The 20,047-nt window shown below is 41.6% G+C and overlaps 1 protein-coding gene across 6 annotated transcripts in view; it reads right to left on the reverse strand.

Moving 5' to 3' along the window:
* The window catches only part of SPIDR (scaffold protein involved in DNA repair), a 456,553-nt gene that overhangs the window by 435,190 nt on the left and 1,316 nt on the right, over positions 1-20,047 (reverse strand). The gene's annotated exons all lie outside the window — the stretch shown is intronic.

Below are 20,047 nucleotides of genomic sequence, written 5' to 3' on the forward strand. Positions count from 1 at the left end.
CAAGCATTGCCAAGGATGTGTAGCAATTATAACTTTTGTGCATTGCTGGTAGAAAAGTAAAATGTTGCAGATGTTAAAAATTATTTGGTAGAGCCAAAAAAGTTAAACACAGCTGAGCAAGGTGGCTCATGCCTGTAATCACAGCACTTTGGGAGGCCAAGGTGGGCGAATCACGAGGTCAGGAGTTCAAGCCCAGCCTGACCAACATGGTGAAAACTCATCTCTACTAAAAATGCAAAAAATTAGCCGAGCGTGGTGGCATGCACCTGTAGTCCCAGCTACTTGGGAGGCTGAGGCAGGAGAACTGCTTGAACCCAGGAGGCAGAGGTTGCAGTGAGCCAAGTTCGAGCCACTTGCACTCCAGCCTGGGTGGCAGGCTGAGACTCTATCTCAAAAAAAAAAAAAAAAAAAAAAAGGTTAAACACAGGGTAGGGCACAATGGCTCACATCTGTAATCCCAGCACTTTAGGAGACCAAGGCAGGAGGACTACTTGAGCCCAGGAGTTCAAGACCAGCCTGGGAAACATAGCGAGTCCCTACAAAAAATAAATTAGCAGGGGTGGGAATGTTCATCTGTGGTCACAGCTACTCAGGAGGGTGAAGCAGGACAACTGCCTGAGCCCAGGAGTTTGAGGCTGCACTAAGCTATAATCAGGCCACAGCTCTGAAGCCTGGACAACAGAGCAAGACTCTGTCTCTAAAATAAAATAAAACAAAATAGTTAAACCACCATGATCTAGCAATGCCACTGCTCAGTATATACCCAAAACTCAAACAGGGCTGGGTGCAGGGCTCACGCCTGTAATCCCAGCACTTTGGGAGGCTGAGACGGGCGGATCATGAGGTCAGGAGACCAAGACCATCCTGGCTAACATGGTTAAACCCCTTCTCTACTAAAAATACAAAAAATTAGCCTGGCGTGGTGGTGGGAGCCTGTAGTCCCAGCTACTCGGGAGACCGAGGCAGGAGAATGGCATGAACCTGGGAGGCAGGGCTTGCACTGAGATCGTACCACTGCACTCCAGCCTGGGTGACATAGTGAGACTCCGTCTCAAAAAAAAAAAAAACACCTCAAACAGACACTTGTATACGAATGTTCATAGCAGCAATATTCACAATAGCCAAAAGGTGGAAAGAACACAAATGTCCATCAATGAATGAATACATGAACAAAATGTGGAACATATAAATAATGAAATATTAATTCAGCCTTAAAAAGGAATGAATTTCTAATACATGTTACAACATGGTTGAATCTTGAAAACATTCTCAGTAAAAATAAGGCAGGCATAAAAGGGCAAACATTATATGAGGTCAATTAGAATTGACCCATATTATGAGACAAATTCACAAAGACAGAAAGTAGAATGGTTGCTAGGGGGTGGGGAGGAAGAATGAGGAGTCACAGTTTAACGAGTACAGAATTTCCATTCTGATGATTGAAAACATTCTGAAGATGGATGGTGGTGATGGCTGAAAAACAATGCTATCTTAGTTTGTTCTGGGAGCTATAACAAAATACTATAAACAGAGTAGCACAGAAACAAAAGAAATTTCTCATAGTTCTAGAGGCTGTAAAAGTTCAAGATTAAGGCACCAGCACAATCAGTGTCTGGTGAGAGTCTGCTTCCTGGTTCATAGATGGTTTCCTGGTTCTTCTCACTACATCCCCATGGGACAGAAGGAAGAAGAGTCTCTGGGAACTTTTTTTTTTTTTAAGGGCACTAATCTCATTCACAAGGGTACCCTCATGACCTAATCTCTTCCCAAAGGCCCCAACTCTAAATATCATCACATAGGGAAGTAGGTTTCAACATCTGAATACTGGAGAGAGAGAAACATTCAATCTATAGCCACACCTAAAAATGGTTAAAACAGTACATTTCACAGCATGTGTGTGTGTGTATATATGTTTATTTATTTACATATATATGTATGTGTGTGTGTGTATGTATATATATATCTCTCTCTCACAATTTTTAAAAAATGCAATCCAGGGAACAGGTACATCAGAATCAGAGATGCATTTACAGATACCTAGGTACCAAAATCACAAGTCAGAATTTTGAGAGAGGTAAGGCTCAGGAATCTGTATTTTGACAACCATCTCTGCTGATTCTTATTCCATAAATGTTTGAGACCACTGTTAAGCATGTTGGATTAGAATTCAATCTGTAGGCCGGGCACAGTGGCTCACGCCTGTAAATCCAACACTCTGGGAGGCCGAGGTGGGCAGATCACGAGGTCAGGAGATCGAGACCATCCTGGCTAACATGGTGAAACTCTGTCTCTACTAAAAATACAAAAAAAAAAAAAAAAAAAAATTAGCCAGGTGCGGTGGCGGGCACCTGTAGTCCCAAACACTTGGGAGGCTGAGGCAGGAGAATGGCAGGAACCCAGAAGGCAAGGCTTGCACTGAGCTGAGATCGTACCACTGCACTCCAGCCTGGGCGACAGAGCGAGACTCCGTCTCAAAAAAAAAAAAAAAAAAAGAATTCAATCTGTAACAGGTAAATTAAACACAAAATCTAGATCCTCAGGATCTAATTCAAAACCACAGCTTCTCTGTGCACGCCTGAAATTTCTTTATTGGAGTATAAAATGTTGGGTAAAACAGTAAAAATATCACAAACTTTGGTAAGTTTAAAAAAAAAAAAAAAAAAAGCCTGGCCAGGCACTGTAATCCCAGCACTCTAGGAGGCTGAGTCGGGCGGATCACCTGAGGTCAGGAGTTCGAGACCAGCCCAACCAACATAGAGAAACCTCGTCTCTACTAAAAATACAAAATTAGTCAGGTGTGGTGGTGCACGCCTGTAATCCCAGCTACTTGGGAGGCTGAGGCAGGAGAAACACTTCAACACGAGAGGTGGAGGCTGCGGTGAGCCAAGACTGTGCCATTGCTCTCCAGCCTAGGAAACAAGAGTGCAACTCTGTCTTGAGGGAAAAAAAAGGGCTGAGGAAGAAACTCATAATGCCTTATATTCCAGTGGTTTGAAGCAATAAAAAGGAAATCCTGAACAGAACAACAGGGTGCTGATCATGAGACACAGCAATCAGGATTCCAATCCCCTCCACTTTAACCAGTTCCATCACTAAGTCCACCATTCAATCATGTTCAAGCCTCTTAACACTAAACACCATAAAAATCTGTCCCTCACTTTGACACCATCTAGCTTGCTCACTCCCTTCTCCAGCAGCCTTATACATAGAGTTACCCACTTGAATATTTTATTTTTCTAACCATTGCAAATTCTTTACTAGCCTTCCCATCAAAATTGTTTTCTCTTTGGTTATTTTTTTCTTTAGTTTTTTTATTCTGTTTCCCCTTGGTTACTGTATTTCTCTACATTATAGATGTACAAGTATATTTGTTACCTACATTTTATTAATGTGTAAATGACAGAACTGAACATGAAATTCAATAAACTGGTTTGAAATAAGGAAGGTCTTACAGAGTAATGTACAAAGAGAAATATTTTCAAGATCTTGGTAAAAGTACACACAAAACTCAGGCACAAAGTAAGGTTCGCTTTTTTCCGTAAATAAACTAGCATTTGGACAGACAATATTGTATACTGCTTTTCCTTGGTCATAGCATTTAACAAGTGCAGAATATAAACAAACCGGACAGGTAACTTTCAAAGAAATTATTCATGTGTGTCTAAATATTTACAGAAATTACATCTTCTTTATTTATTCTCTTAACATTACAACAGGCAAGGCATGGTGGCTCAGGCCTGTAACCCCAGCACTTTGGGAGGCCAAGGCAGGCAGATCACTCGAGCCCCAGAGTTTGAGACTAGCCTGGGGAACACGGCAAAAGTCCATCTGCCCAAAAAAGAAATAAAAAATTCGCCAGGCATGGTGGTGTGTTCCTGTAGTTCCAGCTACTCAGGGTGCTGAGGCAGAATGACTGCTTGAGCACAGGAGACCCAGGCTGCAGTGAGCTGCGATCATGCCACTGTACTCCAGCCGGGGCAACAGAAACAAGTTCCAGTCTCAAAAAACAACAACAACAACAACAAAAACACACACACACAGAAAATTTTAAAAAGTAAATACATAGAAAAAAGTCATCAAGGTCTCACTATTCGTTCACATTCCAAAAATATTTACTAAATACAAAATTATGTATGGGGCACCCAGCTACCAACCTGACATAACTATTTTAATGTTTTCCTACCCTATTTGAGTCTTCTGATTAGACATTATCTTCCAGTTATAACTGTTAAATAGTGTTGTATTCTGCTCCTTTTATTTAAAATAATGAAAATATTTTTATTTATATAGAGGTTCTACTCATTGTAAGAACGGAAACTAAAACAAAAATATACGCAAAGCCAATGGAAATCTTATTTACACATAAGAATGCATACTCTGCTTTTGATTTTATCAGAATGGAAAATATTATTCTTACCTATTTTTCAAATAACACATCCATGTAAAACTAATGACACTAAATTTTAAAATAATGATGTATAAATTTTTAAATATATATAAGCATTTGTATAAAAACATGTGCAGGAAACAGATCCAAATGCTTATATTATCAAAATGCTTATGTTTTGCTGATTATAGGTTTTATAGGTTTATGGGGGATATTTTCTTTTCTTTCTTTTTTTTTTTTTGAGACTGAGTCTCGCTATCTCGCCCAGGCCGGAGAGTAGTGGCACAATCTAGGCTCACTGCAAGCTCCCCCTCCCGGTTTCACGCCATTCTCCTGCCTCAGCCTCCCGAGTAGCTGGGACTACAGGTGCCCACCACCACGCCCGGCTAATTTTTTGTATTTTTAGTAGAGATGGGGTTTCACCGTGTTAGCCAGGATGGTCTCAATCTCCTGACCTCGTGATCCACTCGCCTGGGTCTCCCCAAGTGCTGGGATTACAGGCGTGAGCCACTGTGCCCGGCCTATGGGGGATATTTTCTATTATAGTCTTTATTTTCTAGCAACTCCACAATCCCTGTGTATTACTTCTATGATTAGTAATGAGAACAATTGTTTAAAACTGTTAGGACGGGCGCGGTGGCTCACGCCCGTAATCCCAGCACTTTGGGAGGCCAAGGCGGGCGGATCATGAGGTCAGGAGATCGACCCCATCTCTACTAAAAATACAAAAAGTTAGCCTGGCATAGCGGCGGGCGCCTTGTAGTCCCAGCTACTAAAGAGGCTGAGGCAAGAGAATGGCGTGAACCCGGGAGGTGGGGCTTGCAGTGGGCCGAGACAGCCCCACTGCACTCCACCCTGGGCAAAAGAGCGAGACTCGGTCTCAAAGGAAAAAAAAAACTGTTCTAATTGGCACATAGTGAAATCTATTTCTCTGGCTTGAGTCCCTGTTCCAAAAGAACATGAGTACGTGCTCCCCCTGCTGGTTACATGGAAACATTAAACACCTATATAACAGAGGATTGCTCGTTTCCAAAAAGTATGAGCAGTAGTTAGAAGCAAATGAGCATTTTAAATGAAATCATGTGAAAAGGCAATGATACTTAACTATAAATTTAAGAGTAAACGAAGACATGTGAAAACAACCTAACTACTCGATATGCTTTCTTCCCTTTCTCTACATCCTATTTCTTCCACACACCCATACTTTTTTCTCCCTCCATCCACTTCAACCCATGACATTGTCTGATCATTATCCATATGATGCAACAGGATTTTTATGTAATAGTATTGAAATAAGTTTTAACCTACTTTTCCCAAATACATCTGTGGGCCTTGAATATCCCCAGCTCCAATCCCATCCCCACTTATATTTTAATTAAGTTGGGTCATTTAAAACAAAATGGATGTTAGAAGACAGCAGAGCAAGGCCTTAAAATTCTGAGGCGGCCCGGCGCAGTGGCTCATGCCTGTAATCCCAGCACTTTGGGAGGCTGAGGTAGGTGGATCACAGGGTCAGGAGTTCAAGGCCAGCCTGGCCAAGGTGGTGAAACCCCATCTCTACTAAAAATACAAAAATTAGCTGGGTGTGGTGGCGGCGCCTGTAATCCCACAGGAGGCTGAGACAGAAAATTGCTTGAACCCAGGAGGCGGAGGTTGCAGTGAGCCAAGATCGCGCAACTGGACTCCAGCCTGGGTGACAGAGTGAGACGCCATCCCAGCACTTTGGGAGGCCAAGGCGGGCAGATCACTTGAGGTCAGGAGTTTGAGACCAGCCTGACCCACATGGTGAAACCCCATCTCTACTAAAAATACAAAAATTAGCTGGGCATGGTGGCGGGCGCCTGTAATCCAGCTACTTGGGAGGCTGAGACAGGAGAATTGCTTGAACCCGGGAGGCAGAAGTTGCAGTGAGCTGGGATCGTGCCACTGTACTCCAGCCTGGGAAACAGAGAGAGACTCCATCTCAAAAAAAAAAAAAGGGGGGGGGCAGGTGCGATGGCTCACATCTGTAATCCTAGCACTTTGGGAGGCCGAGGCGGGGGGATCACAAGGCCAGATCGAGATCATTCTGGCTAACACAGTGAAACCCTGTCTGTACTAAAAATACAAAAAATTAGCCGGGCGTGGTGGCAGGCACCTGTAGTCCCAGCTACTTGGGAGGCTGAGGCAGGAGAATGGCGTGAACCTGGGAGGCGGAGCTTGCAGAGAGCCGAGGTTGCACCACTGCACTCCAGCCTGGACGACAGAGCGAGACTCCATCTCAAAAAAAAAAGGAATAGGTCAGGCACAGTGGCTCACACCTATTATCCCAGAATGTTGGGAGGCTGAGGCTGGCAGATTGCTTGAGCCCAGGAATTCAAGACCAGCCTGGGCAACATGGCAGAACCCTCTTTCTACAAAAATTACAAAAATCAGCCAGGTGTGGTAGCATGTGCCTCTGGTCCCAACTACTTAGGAGGCTAAGGTGGGAGGATTGCTTCAGCCCAGGAGGTCAAGGCTGCGGTGAGCTATGACTGTGCCACTGAACTCCAGCCTGGGTAATAGAGAGAGACTGTGTCTCAAAAAAAAAAAAAAAAAAAAAAAAAGGAGTAACAGTGGAATCCTGGCAAGGTGCAGTGGCTCATGCCTGTAATTCCAGTACTTTGGGAGGCCAAGGCGGGTGGATCATAAAGTCAGGAGATCGAGACCATCCTGGCTAACATGGTGAAACCCCATCTCTACTAAAAATACAAAAAATTAGCCAGATGTGGTGGCGGGCACCTGTAGTCCCAGCTACTCGGGAGGCTGAGGCAGGAGAATGGCGTGGACTCAGGAGGTGGAGCTTGCAGTGAGCCAAGGTCGTGCCACTGCACTCCAGCCTGGGCGACAGTGCGAGACTCTGTGTCCAAAAAAAAAAAAACAGATGGAACCCTGAACTTGTTTAAGTAACCCCAAGAAGGCAAAAAAGAAACAAGACAGAGCTCAGAGGTGTAAAAATAAGATGGCTGACTTGAGCACTAACAATATCATTAATTATCTTAAACAGGCTGGGCGAGGTAGCTCAAGCCTGTAATCCCAGCACTTTGGGAGGCTGAGGTGGGTGAATCACTTCAGCTCACAAGTTCGAGACTAGTCTCAGCAACATGGTGAAACCTCGTCTCTACCAAAAGTACAAACATTATCTGGGTATAGTGGTGCGCACCTGTGGTCCCAGCTACTCGGGAAGCTGAAGTGGGAGGACAGTTTGAGCCTGGGAGGCAGAGGTGGCAGTGAGCCAAGATCATAAACCAATCATATGCTGTTTCGAAGAAGCTAAGTTCAAATTCGACATTATAGGGAGGCTGAAAATAAAAGAATGGAAAAAATTATACCAGGCAAACATTGATCAAAAAAGCAGGAATAACTGTATTAACATCTAATAGAGTAGACTTGAGAGCAAAGGTAATTACTAGAAAGAGAGAGAATGCATAATGATAAGAGGATCAATTCGCTAGGAAAACATAATATTAATTATGATAGGGACAGGAGACAGCCAAATGCCACCCATGTCATTGTGCACTGGGGCTTGCCTAAACATGCCCATGGTGAAAAACTCCATCCCTTAACACAAGCACAGTAAGGGAAATAAATCAATGTGGAGTGGCTCAGACTAAGGCCCAACCTGCAAACTGGGAGAATGGGGTAGAGCCAACGGGAATTCACGTCTTATGGCAATGGGTGGGGGCAGGGAGGAGCCTGGTCTCTTCAGCTCATGTGGGGTGGCCTGGTATTCAATCTGTGAGGTGGGAGCCTGTTTGCAGGACCCCCTTTCTTCCACTGAGAGCTTTCTTTTCATAAATACTGCTCTCCTCACCTTTCAATGTGGCCGCGTGCATAATTTTGCCTGATCATGAGATAGGAATCTGGATTTTAGCTGAACTAAGGAGCAAAAAACCCTGCATCACTATGCGCATGCCCAGGAAAAAGCTGAAAAGGCCCTAACCTCTGAACTCTAGATCATCTCAAGGCTCTGCACAAGGAGGAAATGAAGGTTAAACTGGCATTACAAACTGCCAAAGCATATGTCTCAACAGAGTCCCTCCATAAAAGATGACAGACTTACTGGCTCAAAGCATTTAAGGTAGTCTCTATCCAATAATCCACAGACAAGTAAACGAAACACAAAACATCTTCATTAGCTACACACAACAGGCAATACGAACTTTACAATCTAGTAAAATCATTAGACAAAAGTTTAGCACCAATAACAAACAGAAACCCTGGGGAGGGGATGGGAGAATTTAATACCCAGGGTCGTCACATCACACTATTTAAAACGTCCAGTTTTCAAGCAAAAATTATAGGCCAGGCGAGGTGGCTCATGCCTATAATCCCAGCCCTTTCGGAGGCTGGCAAGGCGGGTGTATCACTCGAGACCAGGAGTTGGAGACGAGCCTGGCCAACATCGTGAGAGCCTGTCTCTACTAAAAATACAAAAATCAGCCAGGTGTGGTGGCACATGCCTGTAATCCCAGCTACTCAGGAGTCTGAGGCAGGAGAATCGCTTGAACCCAGGAGGCGGAAGTTGCAGTGAACTGAGATCGTGCCATTGCACTCCAGCCTGAGCAACAGAGCAAGACTCCGTCTCAAAAAAGAAAAGAAAAAAAAAAATACAAGAATTAGCCCAGCGTGGTGGTGCAGGCCTGTAATCCCAGCTACTCAGGAGACTGAGGCAGGAGAATCGCTTGAACCCGGAAGGCAGAGGTTGCAGTGAACTGAGATCACGTCACTGCACTCCAGCCTGGGCATCATGGTGAGACTGTCTCAAAAAAAAAAAAAAATTATAACACACATGAAGAAACAGGAGAGCATGAAAAGGAAAAAATGCAGTCAAGAGAAAATGTCCCTGAGAGGAGCCAGAAGTTGGACTCACTAGACAATGACTTTAAATCACTTACTATAAACATATTCAAAGACATAAACTATATCCAAAAAGTGAAGAAAAGTATAAAAATGCCTCACCAAATACAGAATATCCAGAAAAACACAGAAATTATAAAAAGACAGAACCAAATACAAATTCAGGAGTTGAAAACTACAGTAACTGAAATGAAGAATTCACCTGAAATCAAAATTTGGCCTGGCAAAAAAAAAAGGAATTCACAAACTTTAAATCAGACAAATGAGATTATCCCAGCTGAGAAACAAGAAAAAAAGAGCATAAAGAAAAACGAACAGAGCCTCAGAGACCTGTGGGACACCATCAGACACACAAATATATGCATAAGAAGAGTCTCGGAAGGAAGGGGAGAGAGAGGTAGAAAGAATATTTGAGGAAACAAAGCCCAAAATGCTTCCTCAATTTGATGAAACATTATGCAACCAAGAAGCTTAAAATTTTAAACTCCAAACTGCATAAGACCTAAAGAGATCCACCCTAAACATACCACGTCAACTGGTGAAAAACAGAAAAAACTATGAAAGTAGTTAAAGAAAATGACTCATCATATACAAAGGATCCTCAATAATCGCAACAACTGCATTCTTGACAGAAACCATGAAGACAACCCCCTACCCCAAGTAACAGCAGAATATACATTCTTCTAATGTAAACATGAAACATTCTCCACAACAGACCATATGTTAGGCCATAACTCAAGCTTCGATAAATTTAAAAGGAGTGAAATCATAGTAATACTACAGTAATACCGTTCTTAGACAATAATAGAACGAAATTTAAACCTTACAATAAAAATAAAATGAAAATTCACAAGTATGCGAACATTAAACACACTCCTAAACAGCCAAGAGATCAAAAAAAGAAATCATGAGAAAATTAGAAGATAACTTTAAAAGGAATGACAACAAAATACACCAAAACCTATAGATGCAGCTAAAGCAGTACTCACTGAGAAATCTGTAGCTGTAAATGACTATATTTAAAAAGAAGAAAGATCTTTAGTCAATAACTTAAACTTCCATCTGGCAGAAATAAATGACACAGAGAATAGAAAAACAACAAAGAACATAACAACAACAACAAAAAAACTAAAAGTTAGCTCCTTGAAAAGATCAGCAAAATTGACAAGCTAGGCTGACCAAGGAGGTTTAGGGGCAGGGAAGAGAAGATTCAAACTACAAAACTCAGGAATAAAAGAAAGTGAGGAAGCACTACCAATTTTGGAGAAACCCAAAAGATTACAGAGAACATTATAAGGAAATAATATGAACTACATACCAACAAATTAAATAACTAAAATAAAATGAACAAATTCCTAGAAAGACAAACTAGCAAAACTGACTCAGAAATAAACAACTGATCAGAGAGCTATAACAAATAAAGAGACTGAATCAGTAACTTTAAAACTTCCTACAAAGAAAAGCAGAAGCTCAGAGGGCTACAATGGTGATTTATAACATTTTAAGAAACAGTATCTATCCTTCAGAAACTCTTCCAAAATACAGAAGAGGGAATACTTCCTAATTCACACCATGAAACCAGTATTACCCTGATAAAACCAAAACATAACAAGGAAGCACAGAGCAAAACTGTTTATGAATATAGATGCAAAAATCCTGAATAAAATACTAGCAAACTGAATCCAGCAACATATACAAAGAATTATACACTATAACCAATAGATATTTTTCCCAGGAATACAAAGTTGATGTAATATTCAAAATTCAATCAATGTCATAAGTTATATTAACAAAATAAAGGATAAAAACCACAGGATTGCCTCAATTAGATGTAGGAAAAGCAACTGACAAAGGCCAACAACTATTCAACGGTACAAACTCTCAACAAACTAGCGATAGAAGGTTATTTCCTCAACCTGATAAAAACGTATATACAAAGAACCCACAGCTAACATTATACAGAATAGTCAAATATTGGATGCTTTATCCCTAAAAGAAATAACAAGAAAGGATGTCAACTCTTCCCATTTACATTCAATATTTGACTGGAGGTTCTAGCCATGGCAAGGAGAAGAAATAAAAGATGTCTAAATTGGAAGTAGTAAAATTATGTCTACTGACAGACAGCATGGTATTTTGTTTGTTTTCTTTCCTTTTTTTTTTTTTTTTTTAAGAGACATGGTTGGCCAGGTGCGGTGGCTCACACCTGTAATCCCAGAACTTTGGAGGCCGAGGTAGGCGGATCACAAGGTCAGGAGTTTGACACCAGCCCGGCCAATATGGTGAAAGCCCGTCTCTACTAAAAATACAAAAATTAACCAGGCATGGTGGCACATGCCTCTAACCCAACTACTCAGGAGGCTGAGGCAGAAGAATCACTTGAACCCAGGAGGCAGAGGTTGCAGTGAGCTGAGATGGTGCCACTGCACTCCAGCCTGGGTGACAGAGCAAGATTCTATTTTGAGGGGGGGCGGGGGGAGAGAGACTCTCACTCTGTTGCCCAGGCTGGAGTGCAGTAGCACGATTATGGCTCACTGAAGCTTCTACCTCCTCGGCTCAAGCAATCCTCTTTCCTCAGCCTCCAGAGTAGCTGGGACCACAGGCATGAGCCACCACATCCTGCTAATTTTTGTGTTTTTTGTAGAGACTAAGTTTCACCAGGTTGCCCAGGTTGGTCTCGAACTCCTACGCTCAAGTGATCCACCTGCCTCAGCCTCCCAAAGTGCTGGGATTACTGGTGTGAGCCACCATGCCTAGCTGCATGATCTTGTACATTGGAAATCCTAAGGAATCCACACCCCAGAAAACCCAAGCAACTATTAGAACCAATAAATTAGTTCAGCAAAGTTGCAGGACACAATCTCAATATTTTAAAAAAACAATTGAGCTGGGTGCGGTTGGCTCATGCCTACAATCCCAGAGCTTTGGGAGGCCAAAACAGAAGCATCTCTTGAGCCTAGGAATGTGAAATCAGCCTAGGCAACACAGTGAGACTCCATCTCTACCAAAAAATTAACAAAAAGTATTAGCCAGGCGCAGTAGCATGTGCCAGTAGAACTGCATTCAAAATAGCATCAAAAAGAATAAAACTCCTAGGAATAAATTTAACCAAAGTAGTACAGGACTTTTTCACTGAAAACTGTAAAACATAGCTATAAATTGAAGAACATCTAAATAAATGAAAAAGACAACCCATGCTCACAGGAAATAATATTGGTAAGATGATAATATTCTCCAATTTGTCTATATATTCAACCCAATCAAAATCCCAGATGGCTTTCTGCAGAAATTGACAAGCTGCTATTATTCATATGGGAATGCAAAAAACCCAAAACAGTTTAAAAAATCTCAAAACAGAAAACAAGTTAGAAACTCACACTTCTAATTTCGACACTGCCAAGTTACAGTAATTAAAACAGGATGGTACTAAAATAAAGGGAGACATGGAGATCAGTGGAATAGAATTCATAGGCCGGAAACAAACCTTTACTTTTATGGTCAACTGATTTTCAATTAAAACAAAAAAGTGCCAAGACAATTCAAGGACAAAGAACAAATTTTTCAACAAAGAGTGTTGAGACAACTGGGTATCCACATCCAAAAGAATGAAGTTGTATCCCTATCTCACAGTGTGTAGAAAAATTAACTCTGAATGAATCACAGACCTAAATGTAAGAGCTAAAACTATAACCCTTGGAAGAAAACATAGGAATAAATCTTTGTGACCTTGGTTTAGGCAATGATTTATTAGACATGACACCAAAAAGCACAAGCAACAAAAGAAAAAACAAATTGGACCTCATCAAAATTATTAAAAACATTTGTACTTCAATAAGAGAATGAAAAGCAAACCCAAAGAATGGGAGAAAATATCTGCAAATCATACATCTTATAGGGGAACAGTACAATTTTAAAGAACTCATGATTAAACAATAAAATGGCAAATAACCCAATGAAAATGCAGCCAAATACGCTGAACATTTCTTCAAAAAGATACAGAAATGCCCAATAAGTACACGAAAAGATACTCAACCTCATTAGAGAACTGCAAACCAAACCACAGTGAGGTAACACTTCACAACCATTAGGATGACTAAAATCAAACGACAGGCAATGGCAAGTGTTAGCAAGAATGTGGCAAAATTAGAATATTCATTCCTTGCTGTTGAGACTGTAAAAGGTGCAACCACTTTGGAAAATTTTAAGTTATCCAAAATGTAAACATACAGTTATTATGTGACACAAAAATTCCACTGCTAGAGAAAAAAAAACTTAGGTCTACATAAAAACACATACACAAATGTTCAACGCAGGCCAGGCATGGTGGCTCATGGCTATAATCCCAACACCTTGGGAAGCTGAGATGGGAGGATCTCTTGAGCCCAGGAGTTTGAGAACAGCCTGGGCAATATAGTGAGACTTCATCTAAATTTAAAAAAAAAAAATGTTCAAAGCAACATTATTCTTAACAGCCCAAAAGAGGAAATAATCCAAACGTCTATCAACTAATAAATGGATTTTTAAAATGCAGTATGTCCATGCAATGAAAAATTTATTCAAAATAAATAGGAATGAAGTACTGATACATGCAACATGTATAAACCTGGAAAACATTACGCTTAATGAAAGAAGCCAGTCACAAAATGACCACACTTTATGTGAAATGTCCAAAATAGGCAAATCCATACACACCGAAAGTAGCTTAGTGGTTGCCAATGGATGAGGGAAGAGAGAATGGGGAGTGACTAGTAATAGCTATGGGGTTTCTTTTTGGGGTCATGAAAATATTCTACAATTAGGAATGTTTGTACAACTCTGTAAATATACTAGAAACCACTGGATTTTCCACTTTAAACAGGTGGATTTTATTATCTATAAAACTGAGTAACAACAATGCCAATGAGACTGTAAAATTATACAGATACAACCACTTTCGAAAAGTTTGTCACTTTCTTAGAGTTAAACATCAAATTACCATAGGTTCTGGTAATTACACACTTAGGCATTTATCTCAGAGAAATGAAAACTTAACGTTCACACAAAAACTTGTACACAAATGTTTATAGCACTTTTATGTGCAATAACCAAATCTGAAAACAGTCTAGAGGTCCTTCAATAATAAATGTTAATCCAAACTCTGGTATGTCCATTATATGGAACACTATTCAGCAATTAAAAGGAAGAAACTACTGGCTGGGCACGGTGGCTCACGCCTGTAATCCTAGCACTTTGGGAGGCCGAGGCAGGTGGATTGCATTGCCTGAGCTCAGGAGTTCAAGACCAGCCTGGGCAACAAGGTGAAACCATGTCTCTACTAAAATACAAAAAATTAGCCGGGCATGGCAGCGGGTGCCTGTAGTATCATCTACTCAGGAGGCTGAGGCAGCAGAATCATTTGAACTGGGGAGGCAGAAAGTTGCAGTGAGGTGAGATTGCGCTATTGCACTCCAGCCTGGGCAAGAGAGCGAGACTCCAACTCAAAAAAAACAAACAAAAACAAAACAAAAAGAAACTACAACTTGGATAAATCATGATAAATCACAACAACTTGGATAAATCATGAGAGTTTGATATTGTATTTTAAAAAAAAACCTCAGACCAGGCATGGTGGCTCATGTCTGTAATCCCAGCACTTTGGGAGGCCGAGGCGGGCGGATCACCTGAGGTCAGGAGTTTGAGACCAACCTGACCAACATGGTGAAACCCCATCTCTACTAAAAATACAAAATTAGCCAGGTGTGGTAATGCATGCCTGTAATCCCAGCTACTCGGGAGGCTGAGGCAGGAGAATCACTTGACCCCAGGGAGCATAGGTTACAGTGAGCCGAGATCATGCCATTGCACTCCAGCCGGGGCAACAAGAGTAAAACTCCATCTCAAAAAAAGAAAAAAAACAACAACAACCTCAAAAGGTTACATACTACATGATTCCATTTATGTAACATGCTTTAAATGACAAATTTTTTTCTAGTAATTAGGGGAGGGAGTTACTGGAAGTGAGTGACTGTGATTATAAAAGAGATCCTTGTGCTGATGGACAGTAACTTGACTGTGGTGGTGGATACACAAACCTACAGAACCTACATGTGATAAAACTGCACAGAATTGCTATGGCCTGATGTTTATGCCTCCCCAAAATATATTTGTTGAAATCCTAACCCCTCAGGTGATCGTATTAGGAGCTGGGGCCTTTGCTGGGTGATTAGAAGTTATGGGATTGATGCCCTTATAAAAGAGACGTTGGAGAGCTCCTTTACCTCTTCCACCATATAAAGACATGGTGAGAATATGGCTGTCTATTAACCAGAAAGCAGGCCCTCACCAGACATGAAATCTGTCAACACTTTGATCTAGCAAGGCCCAGCCTCCAGAATTAGTTTATAAAACAATTATTCTCTATGTTACTCACAATTGTCTGTGAATTTACAATTATCTCAATTAAAATAAATGGAATGAGATGTGCAAGGGACTGCTGGGCTTTACAATAAACTTTTTTGTAGTATTTTAACTTACCTATAAACATGTATTATTTTGACTAAAAAGAAAACACGTTTTCCCTTAAGTAAGGTACTCTATGCAAAGTGCTTAACATATAGAAAGTTTTCAATATAAAGCTCTCCTTCCCTTTGGTTTGAGGAATAAGACAACCTCTAGGCCAGGCACAGGGGTTCACGCTGTAATCCCAGCACTTTGGGAGGCCAAGGAGAAAGAATGGCTTGAGGTCAGGAATTCAAAACCAGCCTCAGCAACACAGCAAGACCCTATCTCTACAAAAGAAACTTAAATATTAACCAGGCACAGTGGCATGGCCTGTGGTCCCAGCTACTCGGGAGGCCCAAATGGGAGGATCCCTTCAGCCCAGGAGCTCAAGACTGCAGTCATGATCGCGCCCCTGTGCCCCACAGCCTGGGTGACAGAGGAAGACCGTTTCCAAAAAAAAAAAAAAAAAAGACAACTGAGATGTCAATACTATGTAGTCTAATTCTGAGATGTAGAGCCAGCAGTAAATCATTCAATGAGATTATCAAGGCCCTAAACTGGAACCATGAGGTACTCCTACCAAGACAACTATGAGAATGTCCTGCCATCACTGAAAAACTTGAAAATGAGCCTTTTTCCTATTTCTTGTTCAACAAGCTGAAAGACAGCAATTCCAGGGAAATCTAGAGACAAAGTAGTAGAGGATGTACACTATCTTTGTCCTCATATGATTTCTTTAATTATCATGGTGTTTCATTATTAATTGCTTTCATTATCACCAACATTTATTGAGTGCTTATATGCTCAGTATATCATTCCATGCATTCGCATCACTTAATCCTCACATCAACCCAGCAATACAGGTATTAACCCCATTTTATAAAGAAAAGACAACTCAATGTTAGGTATACTGCCCTATTCAGAGAGCTAGGAAGCAATGTGTCAAGATTTTCTCCCATGTATGTCTATGTCCAAAACTAAAGATTCTAGCCACTTGTTCTCCATTATCTCACGTTAATAAAAGTGTCTATCAACAACTATACAAGCACTTCCCACACACAGGCACCACAAGTGAGTTTCTGACTGGGCTCTAAGTATCTGAAAATTCACTGGGACTTTTCAGTCCTACTCACATTATCAGAGTCACTCCCTCCCAATCATGACGTCTCCCGTGCCATTCTGCACTCTATGGCCTACTTCTTCAGTGCTGCCTTTCAAGCACTAAGACCCCTACCCTTTTACCAGCCCATGGGGTTACCAATCACCAACCCATGGCGCCATGGAAAAAAGTCCAAAAATGATAGCAGTTCCCTCCAGTTATTCTTATTACATGTCCTTGGCCACTGTTGAACACTTATTTATTCCCTAGTCCTCCATTCATTCACACACACACACACCTACACAGAATCTCACATATACATGTGAGTTTCATACCCACACTTCTCTTGACATCTCCATATCAGCATCATAGCTCATGTTGTCACATCTTCCCCAGGAAAAAAAAATTAGCCATCGTAAAAATCAGCTAACTTCCCATCTACTGAGCTCTCCTTCTTCCCTACAGTCTCCGGCGGAAAAGTTACTATTCTCTGAAACTAACTCTGCTCTGTAATGGAATCCAATCCTTCTAAGATACTAAAAGGTCCTGACTCTCCCCATTGGCTTCTTCTTTCCTACTTCAAAGAGGCAAAATGTTGCCCTTTCTTGACAAAGAAAACACTTTTCAACCTGCAGTTTTGAGTACTCTTCAAACTCATGTGTACATTGTATTTAATCAATACCTACCATCTGCTTGCCCTAGTGCAAGAAGCACCAGAAATAAAATAAATTGGCTGGGTGCCATGGCTCATGCCTGTAATCCCAGCACTTTGGAAGGCTAAGGCAGGGAGGATTGCTTGAGGCCAGGAGTTCAAGACTTATCTGGATAATATGGCAAGACTCCATCTCCAAAAAAATTTAAAAACAAGCTGGGTGTTGTGGTGCACCCCTGTAGTTCCAGCTACTGGGGAGGCTGAGGTGGGAGGATCGCTTAAGCCTGAGAGGTCGAGGGTGCAAAAAGCCACATCACACCACTGCACTCCAGCTTAGGTGACAGAGTGAGACCCTGTCTCAAAAAATAAAAAATAAAAATAAAAAAAAAGAAAGAAAAGAAGTTTCAGTGATGAGAGGGACCCAAACGGTTAGAGAAAGAAGGTGTCATCAGGAAGATGTACTCTTCCTTTATTTCTCTCTTTCAAGATCTTGCCGAGATACAGTTTTTCTTTCAGTGGAAAAGAGTGAGCAGAAGGCGGGGCGAGGAGGAGCCAGAAGCTATAATTCAGCCCAACGAGGTGAAAGGAGCTGCGAGAGTATTACAGCTGGGGAGGAACAGAAAATCTCAAAAGGCGCCAGGTGGGCACAGTGGCTCACACCTGTAATCCTAGCACTGTGGGAGGCTGAGGCGGGTGGATTACCTGAAGTCAGGAGTTCAAGACCAGCCTGATCAACATGGTGAAACCCCGTCTCTTCTAAAGTACAAAAAAAGTTAGGTGCCTGTAATCCCAGCTACTCAGGAGGCTGAGACAGGAGAATGACTTGAACCCAGGAGACGGTGGTTGCAGTGAGCCGAGATCGGGCCACTGCACTCCAGCCTGGGTGGCTGAGCAAGACTCTGTCTCAAAAAAAGAAAATCTCAAAAGGTAAGCTGCTGCCCAAGAACAGGAGTATATGTGGTCGCCCTTGGCTACTTCATAAGGTAAGGGAGAACACAAGGCATAAAGGGAAGAATCACAGCATGTTAAGGGATAGTGAGGGGCTAGAGCAGGAGAAACCCATGGAGGGGAGTGAGGAAAGAACTAAGATACCCCAGCCTTTGAGCAACTGACTGCCTTAATCTCCTTGAGTCTTAAATACCACATATCTATATATCCTAACATCAGTTAAGTGGCAAACGACTTTCCCACTTCTCACAGGTTCAACTTTCTGAATCATCATGGGTTCCCTCCTCTTCCTCTTTCAATCACAGTTGCCTAAATCTCACCTTCTGTTTGTAGTCTATCAACTCAGTCCTTTCCATTCTATTCCTAATTCCACCACTTTAGTCCATGACCACATCACCTTTCATCTTAAGAGTCCTGATATATCTGTGTGGCTTGTCCAAAATTGCAAAATCATTCAGCTGTATTGTTGAGGCGGATACCCAAGTCTTCAGACTAGCTAGGGTATTTCCTCATGTTTCTTCACACCTAGAATACTTGCAAATCTTCTAAACTAGTTCCCCTTTCATAAATTAATCAGATGTTTATTAGGTATCTAGTATGTACAAGAGATATGACAGGTACTCTGGGGAATATAGGCTGAAGAAATAGTCCCTAATCTTAAATGTCTAGACTGTAAGCGAATAAAGGTGTAGACACAAATAAACCTAATGTAAGACACGGAGTAATAAGAGTTACTTACATAAAATTCCACAGACTGCAGAAGAAAGTTCATTTACAGCTGAGATAATTTGGGAGGCGAAATTTGGGGTGGGCCTCAGTGGATGATTAAGATTCCAATCAGCAGAAATGGGAGAATTGACATTATTCCAAACCAAGAAAATACAGAACAAAGTTCATTTACAGCTGGGATAATTTGGGGGAAGGTGGGATTTGGAGTGGGCCTCAATGGATGATAAAGATTTCATGGCTAGAAGCAGTAGCTCACACCTGTAATCCTAGCACTTTGGGAGGCTGAGGCGGGCAGATCACGACGTCAGGCGATTGAGATCATCCAGGCTAACACGGTGAAACCCCGTCTCTAATAAAAACTTTAAAAAATTAGCTGGGTGTGGTGGCGGGTGCCTGTAGTCCCAGCTACCTGGGAGGGAGGCTAAGGCAAAAGAATGGCATGAACCTGGGAGGTGGAGCTTGCAGTGAGCTGAGATTGCGCCACTGCACTCCAGCCTGGGTGACACAGCAAGACTGCGTCCCCCCCCCCACCCAAAAAATCCAGTTCCAATGACCCTTTATTTGACCGCAGCCTTGTGGGAGATCCTGAACTACAACCACATAGTTGAGCCGTTCTCGGATTCCTGACTCTCAGAACTCTATAATAAATATTTGTTATGAACTGCTTCAGTTTTCAGTAACGTATTACACAATAGACAACTGTACGACTACTAAAAAAATTTGATAAGAGTCTTGAAAAACGACAAGATGAAGTGACCAGAAATAAACGTCAATTCAAAACTACTAAGATTTCTAAGTCAAGAGAAACTGTTAGGGTCTGGAGGACTAAGGGTGAGATGATGATTTTGTGATGCACTAAGTTTGAGCTCTAGGG

This window comes from Piliocolobus tephrosceles, chromosome 7 (assembly GCF_002776525.5).
Source record: "Piliocolobus tephrosceles isolate RC106 chromosome 7, ASM277652v3, whole genome shotgun sequence".
Taxonomy (NCBI): Eukaryota; Metazoa; Chordata; class Mammalia; order Primates; family Cercopithecidae; genus Piliocolobus; species Piliocolobus tephrosceles.